Genomic DNA, 9,687 nt, shown 5'->3' with positions numbered 1-9,687 from the left:
TCCATGGAGAGGATGTCTGAGATGGCAGGCTCCAGGACCCCAGCTCCAACTCCCTCCGGCAAGCGGGAGGCAGCCCAGCCCAGAGCCCAGCTGCCCTCGGAAGCCTGCTCATCGGTGGTGACAAGCCAGGAGCAGCAGGCACGCATATTCCCCTGTCTCCAGGACCCCAAGGGTACCGTGGTGGAGGCCAGAGGAGCCCTCCCTGCCACCCCAGGCCCTGGAGACTGTGCATCCAAATAGGAAGGACCTCTTCTTCCAGGGACAGCCAACCACCTGGGGAGTAAGTGGACCACTTCATCCCCACCGACCCTCTTCCCTCCAAGGTAGACCTGAAACAGCCACCACCAATCCCAGCAGCTACAGAGTGGGCAGGATTTATAGGGCCAAAGGCATATCCCCGTAGGAAAGTTAAAACAGTGGGAAAACAAGACAGATCTGCAGAGCTGTCCCTGCATAACCTCCAGCTCAGGAAAAAAAAGGAAAGGCTGGAGCAGCTACCATATCCTGGAGGGTGGCTGCTGAACCCAGAGTGAGCAGGGTGACCTCCTCCTCTGGCCACTCTGGGGTAAGAAGTCAGCTTCCAGGGCACCTGGGTGGCTCAGTGGGTTAAGCCTCTGCCTTGGGCTCGGGTCATGATCTCAGGGTCCTGGGATCAAGCCCCACATCAGGATCTCTGCTCAGCAAGGAGCCTGCTTCCCCCTCTCTCTCTCTCTGTCAGCCTCTCTGCCTATTTGTGATCTCAGTCAAATAAATAAATAAAATCTTTTTTTAAAAAAAAAAGAAGAAGAAGTCAGCTTCCCTCTGGTTCCCCTTGACTCTCCTCTTCTGATGTCCCACACCTGCCTGTGGCTCTCGCTACCACACCCAAGGGGGTCTTGGTCCGCAGCGGGCAAGCGTGAGCCACAGCCGACTGTTGAGCTTGGATGTCAGAGTAGCAGCTGAGCCAGACGTTTGAATCCCAAATCATGTGGTCACCAGTGGGAGCTCACTTACCTTGCTGGCAATGGGCAGCGAAGGACAGAGAAAGCAGAGGGAGCCTGGGAGAAGCTACTCCTCTTGGGTGATACTCAGAGATGCAGCATGTCAGAAGGCAAGGTCACAGTGCTACTCTCAGGGTCAAGGAAGCCTAAGGAGGGGGCCGGTGACAGCTTGGAACAAAGGACCACAAATGTGGGGCTGAGTCAACCCAGCATTCTGGAAGGCGAGGCTGAAACCAGCAGCATGCTTGCACAGATGCCGCACAGAGCAAGCAAGGAGCAGACTTTCCGCTTGGGCTCACACGAGCTTGAGACCAGCTCAGAGACCTCAGGCAAGGAACTAGCACTGCTGAGCCTCGCTTCCTGTCTGCATCACAGTGACAAGGGTGCCCGCCTCCTGGGCTTCTGATAGCTTCACGATTAGATACATAGAGTGCTTAGGACACTTGGAGCCTGGCACATGGGAGGTAACCAGCATGCTAACTGATGATATCTCACGAAGGAGGACCCAGCTGGTTGCCAAAGATGGTCCTAACCCAAGGCTTCAAGAGTTCTGCAAAGCAGTGGTGGCCCATTTGGGGGCCGTGGGCCCTGGGTCTTGCCTCTCACTGCCTTGGGCGATCTTGGCAAGGCACTCCCTCTCTCCAGGGCCACGTCAGCAGGTGGAGGAGGTTTGTCTGAGATCCCTTTGGGCAGTGACACGTGGACAAGGATTTGCTCAGCTCCACCGTTTGAGTCGCTCAGAGAGTCCTTGCTGGGACCTCCAGGGCTTCAGCTCATCCCCACCCATGCCCCACAGGCCGCACAGATCCTTACTGGTTTGCTGCATATCAGCGGTGGTGGTATCCTGGCTGCTGCCCCTAATTTTGTGGCGTTTCCCACTGGTACCTGCTGATACCTGCTGGCCAGCGGAGTGCTGGTGAGTACCCCAGAGACCCTGCCTGGTGGTGGCCAGAGGCAGGCTTTCTGTGGAACCAGGTGAGGGGCAATAGGGGGACTTGGGAACTCTACATCCTCCCTGAGCCCTTAGGGAAGAGTTTGAGTCTGAAATGGGGGTGTAGATACAGGATGTGGATGGTCCTGAGCTCCAGGGGATGCTCTCATTCCCCCCTTCACACACCTGTGCAGGGTGCCCCAAGGCTGGGAGCTGGGCTGCAGGCTGGTCAGCCGGAGGCTGCAGCTGTTTCCCTGCATGTGGGGCGGGGGAGGATGGGAGCCATGGAGAAGGGCCCCTACCCCAGTAGGTTTAGCCCAAGGAAGAAGAAAGACAAGGTTCCTAGGGTGGGGGGACGGGGGTCCCACATTTGGTATATAAAGAGAAAGAGAGCTCCTGCTATGGAAACCACCCCCCAAGTCAGACATCTGCTTTCTAGACCCAGATCTACCACTTCCCAGCCCCATGACTTAGGCAGAGACAAGGGAAGAAGCTGCCCAAGTCTCCTCATCTTCGTATTAGGAGGCTGGTCCTTCCTGAAAGTGTGGTTTCTGGACGGGGGGTGTTGCAGCCCCAGGGAACCTGTTAGAAATGCAGAGTCTCAGCTGCACCCCAGATGGACCAAATCAGTCTGCCTTTTAACAAGCGCCTAAGCTACTTGTGTGCTCCGATCACTTAAGAAGTAGTGGACACGTTACCTAGGAGTTGTTAGTGGTCACCTTCTAGAAATCTGTCCTATAAGCTCTGCAGAGCCCAGCGGGAGACCGCGTGCCCTTCTCTGTTCGCGTAACCCTGTCCCTCCCTGTTCATTGGCCACCTTGTGATGAGCCATAGCTGTCCACTCTCAGGCTAAGTCCTTCGAGGATGGCAAACCCCCCAGGGAACCTGCCAGCACAAGGGTTTTACAAAGAGACAGAGCCGCCCCAGGTTCTTGGGGGCCATGAGTCCTCCTGCCCTCTCTCTAGTTCTTCATTACAGGACTGGCCACCCTGATGGCCACGGCCACCTGCACGATTCCCTGAGTGAGTTTCTCAGCCCCTGCCTCTACCCCCAGGCACAACTCACCCTGGAAACATAGAAAGCAGGCGGATGCTCATGGGAGCCTTTGTACGAGGTGGTGGGGAGGGCAGCTCTCAAAAAACTGCCTGTCTTCTGTGAACACCTGATTACCCACCGGTGCCTGTCGGGGAAACGTACCAGTCCCCCACACCAGCCACCACGTTGCCCCTGCCGGGACAGGGGGAACACAGACCCATCTGGCCAGGGCTTTGCAGGAGATCTTTTCCCTGAGTAGCCCCAGAGCCGTGATTTTTGAATCTAGGGCAGTGGGATGGGGCGCTCATTCCCTAGGGCTGCTGGAATGGAATAGCACAGGCTGGGGGCTTAAAACACAACAGAAATTCATAACCTGCCAAATCCAGTGATCAGACACCCCAAATCTAGGTGGTGGCAGGCTCATATTCTCTCTGAGGCTCTGGGGGAGATTCCTTCCTTGCATCTCCCGAGTTCTTGGGGTGCCTGGCACTCCCAGACCTTCCTTGGCTTGTGACAGCTGTACTTTCCCTCTGCCTCCTTCATTAGGGGTGGGAGACCAGACACCAGACCCGGGGTCTCCTCCTTGCCCATGAAGACACTCGTTGTATTGGACTAAGGGCTCACCTTCAATGCATATGACCTCATTTTAACCTAATTACATCCACAAAGACCCTATTTCCAAATAGGTCCCCATCACATTCATAGGAATTTGACCTGTCTTTTTGGAGGGCACAAACCCACAACAGATGGCAGGTGGCTTTTAGAGTGATGCCAACTGTGGTGGATTACAAGGATGAATTAGTGTCGTCTGCCATGGCACAGGACAGAGGGGCCATATGTGGGCCACAGGCACTGAGGGGTCCTCTGGCTGCTAAGGCTGGCTTAGCCTCTAGGGCCACCAATAGCTCCTGGTATCCATGCCCCATGGGGTTCCATAGACATCTTTCTTACCTCTAGTGATCCATCCTAGTCCCCCCAGGGAAGGTCAACAGTTCTCCCCAGATCAAAAGCCCATGAAGGAAGCCTGTGATGTATGGCACTTGAGGCTGGCCCCCTCCTCTGCGGACTGGATGGTGACCGCTGCTCTGATCTCCCTGGCAGGTGAAGGTCAGCACAAGGATGAACCTGGTCAGCTTGCTGGCTGCCAGCCTTGGGATATGTGCCTTCGTGGTGGAGCTGACGACCGGCAGCACGTACACCCAGGTGAGAGCCCCCGCCCCAAAAGGTAGAGGCAGAGAACAGGCACCGGCCCTTTTGTGCCCCCGTGCATCCCGGAAACCACTCCCCAGAGATGTCTTACCACTTCCCACTTACCGAAGCCAAAACCGGGGAATGGCTTTATCCTGTCCCATACCTGCAGAGCCTGTGAGGCAGAACTGCACCCAGATCGGTCTACTCTGGGCTTTACCCAGGTAACTGGGCTTCACCAGTGAGTGTCACCTTCTCCTGATTGGGGTCCAGGACTAATCTGCAGGACAACCCACAAATACATTGTGCAGTCACCCCCATGAACCCCCATGTGGCAAGCATAGAGGGTGGGAACACTAGTTGGAGTCCCGTCTGTTTATGTCCTAGGAAAGGACCAGGACGGACCAGGCCACTCTTCACAATGGGGTCCAACATACAACCTGGGCACAGGAGGACAGAAACACACAGTCCGCTGCTGCCCTACCCTGACCTTACCCCCAGCCGTAAGACTCCTCCCTTCCTGCCGCCAAATGTACCTGAATCTTCACATGGCCCCATCCTGGCCTTCCTTGCCAGGAGAGTACAAGTTGCTCCTCCTACCCCCCGCCCCCTGCCCTTGTGCCTTGTTTCTACCTTCCCTCTCTCCTCCATCCTTCCCATCTTCCTAAATTCCGAGACCCCGCAGCTCTGTCTGACTGGCTCCTCCCTCTCTCCCCTTCACAGCCAAGATTCTCCCACTGTCTACACCTCCTCACACCCGTCGTCTCCCCAGCTCTGGTGTGGAGGTCACCAGCGACCTAATGCCAGACACACTAGGACACTCTTCTCTGTATTTGCTTCCTTGACCTCGCTGTACGTTTTGCTGGGGGAAGCCTGTGTGGCTGAGCACGTGGGGTCTGGAAACAGACAGCTTTAATTTACCAGCTGTGTGGCTTCGGTTTTCTTTCTTTCTCTTTCTTTTTCTCTTTCTTTCTCTTTCTCTCTTCTTTCTTTTTCTCTTTCTCTTTCCTTCTTTCCTTCCTTTTTTTTTTTTTTTTTGACTTTTTGATCACTTAACTTTTTTTCTTTCAAATTTGTATTTAAATTCTACTTAGTTAACGTATAGTGTCATCTCAATTTCTGGAGTAGAATTTAGTGATTCGTCACTCACATACAATACCTGATGCTCTGTGTGGCTCTGTTTTTCTGAACCTCTCTTTCATCCTAAGATGAAAGTAGCGGCTAATAATGGCACCTACCCAAGAAAGTGATTGGGATTTAAATGAGCACATAGCAGGTGCTCAGTGGATGGCTGACGACTGGCCCTTCCTCGGAAGCTTCTCTTCCTGTACCCATCCCCATAACAATCTTCAGCCCAGTACCTAGAGTGTTTTCCTGGTCAGATCTGCTGCCTGACTCCCAGAGGTACAGACGGAGGGTCTTCCTGCTACTGGTTTCCCAGGTGCCCCAGAAGAGTCTCTTGGTGCTGCTGCTGCTGCTTTCCTCTGTCCTGGAGCTGGACATCACTTCCTTGACCACCTTCCTGGGCTTCCGAGCCACCTTCAGCTATACGTGACCAGAGAGATCTCCACAAGACAGGACCAGAGCACCTTCACCTTGTCCCCAGAGCCTGGATGGGGTAAGCAAAGGGAGAAGGGACAGCACGAGCATTGGGGTTGAGGGGAGGGGACAGAATCCTCTCTCAGTGTGCAGTGGTCAGATGAGCCCCACTGACTCTGTATGGGGTTGGGGAGGCTCCTGTGCAGTGGCCAGAGTGAGCACCTTGGGATCTACACTGGGGGTCTCTGTACAAGGCCAGGTGGGCCCCTCTGGTCTACACTGGGGGGCAGGGTTCCATGTGAGGCCAGGGTGAGCCTCACTGGTCTACACTGGGGGGCTCCGTGCAAAGCCAGGGTGAGCCCCTCTGGTTGGCACTGGTGGGGGGGGGGGGTACTCTGTGCAGTGGCCAGGGCGAGCCCCTCTGGATATACACGGGGAGGCTCTGCACAAGGCCAAGGTGAGCCTCACTTGTCTTCACTGGGGGTTGCTCCTGTGCAGTGGCTGCCAGGAACCCCACTGGTCTACACTAGGGGGCTCTGGGCAATGGCCAGGATGAACCCCTCTGGATCTATGCTGGGAGGGATGCTCTGGGGATTCCCCCAAGGGTGATAGCTTCGGATCCTAGATGCCTTCTGAAAAGGAGTCTGTGCCATAGAGGACAGCTCCAACAGCTCAGCACCCCAGCCCTCATGACCAGCCTCCAGCGGCAGGAAAGGGATTGTGATGCCTCTGCCACAGAGGAGTGGGAGATTCAGAGAGTCTGAGGTCCCAGCCAGCTCTAGAATCCAGATATGACTGCTGGGCAACCTTCTTTCCAGGGGCTGCCGTGGCTAGGAGCAGAACTCTGCCCAAGCCCATGGCTGGGGCCCAGCAACTGTGGCCTGGCCTGCAGCAGGAGAGGCCTGGGTCAAAGAGGAGTGTGTTTGGAAGGATCTGAAAGGATCATGGGATCGCAGGGGCTTCTGGGAAAACTGGAGGCGATTAGCTTAGCTCTTCCTTCCTCTCCCGACTCTAGTACCTGGACTCAGCCGAGGATGTGCCCCCTCCTGAAAGCCCAGGCCAGCAGGTGCAGCAGCCCCCAGGCATTGCCTGAGCCCAGAGCCCCTGCTGTTTCTGGGAGCTGAGCTCAGCATGGCCCACAAGGACTCTTCGCCGGCACAGGCCTCTCCGAGGCTCCGCTGTCTCTCCATTCCTGTCTCTGTGGGGTTGGGCTTCCCAGATCCACAAATCACTCCCCCAGTTACACATGCGCATGCACACACACACACACACACACACACACACACACACTGGCATGGAGACAGGCCTGTCCTTGGTATCTTGGAAACATTACCCAACCTTGCTGCTTTGTTACCAATATAAGGTTGACATTCAGCTGGAGTCACATCTGTCTGGATGTAGTGACTGAAGTTTCATCTCTTGTCCATGTGTGGGTGTCTGGGGACCCTGGGCATCATGTCCACAGGCACAGATACAAGCAGGCACGATTATCTGCCCCTTCCTCACTTAACCCGATTTTGTTTCTCTGGCCCCTGATGTTAAATGAAAAGCCATTAAATAAAAATATTTTTGTGAACATGCGTGGGAAATGTAGGATACATTCCATCCATCCCCACCCAAGGACACCAGGCAAGTTTCGGAAAAATGCCCCGTTAAGACAATCTATAGGTAGCAAGTCCTGAATGTAAATACACTTGTTAAAAAAAAAAAAAAAAGTGTGATTGTTTCATAATACCTCCCAAGGAAGAAAAGAGTTTCAGATGGATGGTGAGTGGAGAAGGAGAGAAGTCCCTCCTGAGATTTCTTCTTCAACATCTTTACTGATTTCATGTGATTAGGGAAGCTTGGTGAGTCTAAAATCTGACAGGGTAGGGCCAGTGGCTGGAGACTTAGGAGGAGTTGCCGTTCTGGTCCAGCAGATTGCCTCTCACTGGAGGAAAGTCAGTCTTTGTTCTGTTCAGGCCTTCAACTGACTGGATGAGGCACATCCACATTACAGAGGGCAATCTATTGAGTGTCAACCTCTTCCCCAAAAACCCCTCCAAAGAAACATCCAGAAAAATGTTTGACCAACTCTCTGGGCACCGCGGCTCAGCCAAGTTGACACATTAAATTAATCATCACAATACCCACTTATCCCAGGCAAGGCATCCTACGACCTATGGTGCCATATCCCACTCTCCACAGAAGAAGCCAGTAGAAGTCTCGGGAGGGATAATCTGTGTTCTCTGACCGATTGCTTGAGAAGAATCCTTGTGGAGCAAATCCTCATGGACAAAACGTATGAGCCCCCACTCTGTGCCAGACCCCCATGCAGGTGCTCCAGAGACAGGGAGGGCCAGGCAGGGTAGTCTCCCCCAGCGGAGCCTGGCATCTAGCTGAGACCACCAGGAACTCAGCCACTCCCAGCACTTGGGGGATTCCAGTGTGGAACAGGAGCACAGACTAAGGGACACTGAAGCTAGCTTCTAGGAAAGGACTAGAAGCCCCCTAGGCAAAGGGAAATGGGGGGAGATCCTTCAGAAGGAAAGAAACACATGCTGAGGGCTTGCTGGAGATCACATAGTCAAAGCAAGGACAACATGGGAGAGATTTTGCCCTAAATACTCCCACCCCAAATCCTTCCATACAACAGAGCCTAAGTTTGTTCAGCTCACCTGGTTTGCATCTGAAAACAGTGTGAGGAAAAGAGCCTAAGTCTGATGTCAGGGATTCTGACGGACCCAGTGATGTCAACCATAAGGTTCACAGCATCCTGCCCCAGCAGGGATGGGGTGCCGGTCTCCATCCCCGGTCCCCACCCACGCAGCTCAGTCCTTCCTCCCAACTCACGGTGACACAGGAGCCAATCTGGACCCCATTTCACACTAGAGGAAACCAGGTCTTGAAGAGTCACACAGCCTGGGAGCACAGTGCTGAAACCGTTGGACCCCACGGCCAGCTACATTAATGTTCAGTATCTCTGATCCCAAATGATCCAAACCTGGTGATGAATAGGCGTGAACCAGGTGCCTCCCCCTGGCAGAGAAAGTACCGTTGGTCTGTTGATAGGCACTCAGAAGAGCATCGCTTCCTGGTTCCCACCTCTGTCATGTGACAGCAGGTCACACAATGCACACCCCAGTACCTGGGAGTTGACAAGGTAGAGGGACCGCGTGTCCTTGGGACATGTCTAGCTTACACCTGTCTTCCAGGTGTCCTACTGAGACAAAGGCTCTCATTTGGATGATAAGTTATCAGCTCACAGTAGCTCATGGGGAACTTGCTCTTGATGTTCAGAAAGCCCCAAGGACATAGGACAAGAGGCCACCAGGAGGTGGTGTGCCTCAAGCACTGAGCTTGGATGGCCATGGAGGTTGTTGGTCCTAGTGGATCAGCACTGCTCAAGGCTGCACTCCAATTATTTGCAGAAAGGAACAGAATTGGTCAAAGAAGGAACAGCCAGCCAAAGAAGGAACAAACCACAGGACAGAGACACCTGGTGCCTTCCTGGACTCTCCCAGGACACACCCTGGGACCCACTTCTCCAGGTGTGCTCACCTTGACCACAGCACTGATCATGGCCTCTGGGAGGTTCTAAAATTATCCCCCATGTTTTATTAGGCTTACCAATAGGACAACGTGACCTGGCAGAGACTGCCCTTTCTGCAGTGTGGACCAGAAATCCTTGGCATGCTTCAAATTAATAATCTTCCAGTATTTGTTTAATGTTAACCTAGAATGGGAAGAAATAGTTTTCCCATAAATAAAAACGGAGTCGTATTTCATGCCACAAACAGAAATCTAGTTTCTTCGGAATGGTCTTTCCCCTACCCATTCTCCTCTCGGGCATGTAATACAGAACCAGCGAGCCTCACTCAGTCGCCAACAGCAGAGTGACTTGGTGGGGGAGCAAACAGAGCTATCAAAAGAGAGCTATCCCCTGTGTTCAGGTGGTCATGGTTTACTCTCATATTTTCTTCTCTCTCTAGGTTCTTTTGCAACCAAACGACTGTGTAGGAAACATTTAGAGGC

Source organism: Mustela nigripes, chromosome 1, assembly GCF_022355385.1.
Source record: "Mustela nigripes isolate SB6536 chromosome 1, MUSNIG.SB6536, whole genome shotgun sequence".
Lineage (NCBI taxonomy): Eukaryota > Metazoa > Chordata > Mammalia > Carnivora > Mustelidae > Mustela > Mustela nigripes.
The sequence above is the reverse complement of the archived record's forward strand: the minus strand, read 5'-3'. Positions refer to the sequence as shown.